This window comes from Rhinopithecus bieti, unplaced genomic scaffold (genome assembly GCF_001698545.2).
Source record: "Rhinopithecus bieti isolate Rb0 unplaced genomic scaffold, ASM169854v2 scaffold_9693, whole genome shotgun sequence".
NCBI classification, from domain to species: domain Eukaryota; kingdom Metazoa; phylum Chordata; class Mammalia; order Primates; family Cercopithecidae; genus Rhinopithecus; species Rhinopithecus bieti.
Window position 1 is genome coordinate 647,253 of NW_016806178.1, and position 1,211 is coordinate 648,463.

Sequence of the window (1,211 nt, forward strand, 5' to 3'; positions counted from 1 at the left end):
CGTGATCCGCCCGTCTCGGCCTCCCAAAGTGCTGGGATTACAGGCTTGAGCCACTGCGCCCGGCCTAGCTAATTTTTTTATTTTTAGTAGAGACGGGGTTTCACCGTGTTGGCCAGGCTAGTCTCGAACTCCTGACCTCGTGATCCACCTACCTTGGCCTCCCAAAGTGCTGGGATTACAGGTATGAGCCACCGCACCCTACCTTCATTTTCTTAATGATTAATGGCAAGCATCTTTTCATGTGCTCTTTGTCCATGTCTTCTTTGGAGACATGTTTATCAAGTCCTTTGCTCATTTTAAATTGGGTTGTTTGTCTTTTTGTTATTGAGTTGGATTTTTGTTTTGTTTTTTGAAGCAAGGTCTCGCTCTGTCCCCCAGGCTGGAGTGCAGTGGCTCGATCTCAGCTCACTGCAGCCTTGACCTTTGGGACTCAAGAGATCCTCCCACCTCAGCCTCCCGAGTAGCTGGGACTACAGACAGGTATCACCATGCCTGGCTAATTTTTGTATTTTTTTGTAGAGATGGGGTTTCATTATGTTGCCTAGGTTGGTCTTGAACTCCTGGGCTCAAGCTCTCTGCCTACCTTGGCCTCCAAAAGTGCTGGGATTAGAGGTGTGAGCCACTTCGCCAAGCCTGTTTTGCGGGGGGAAGGGAGAAAGATGATGAAAACGTTCTGGAATCGAATAGTGCTGATGACTGCACAACATTGTGAATATACTAAAAATCATGGAATTGTACACTTTAAAATGGTAAAAGGGTGGATTTTATGTAATGTGAATTTTACTTCAATAAATAAAAATTTAAATAATAATATACTTAATGAACAATGAATACTCAGTTCTTTTTTAAAAAATGTTAGTTCTGCAGCCAGGTGCAGTGGCTCACATCTCTCATCCCAGCATTTTGGGAAACCAAGGCAGGAGGATTGCTTGAGGCCAGGAGTTTGAGACCAGCCTGGGCAACAAAGCAAGACCCCATCTCAAAAAAAAAAAAAAATTTTAATTAGCCAGACATGATGACATGGGCCTGTAGTCCCAGCTACTCAGGAGGCTAAGGCGAGAGGATTGCTTGAGCCCAGGAGTTCAAGGTTACGGTGAGCTATGATATGGCCACTGCACTATAGCTTAGGCAACAGAGTGAGACCCTGTCTCTAAATAATAATAATAATGTTATCTCACTGTTAGCATTATTATTGCAATTATTTTTGTTTG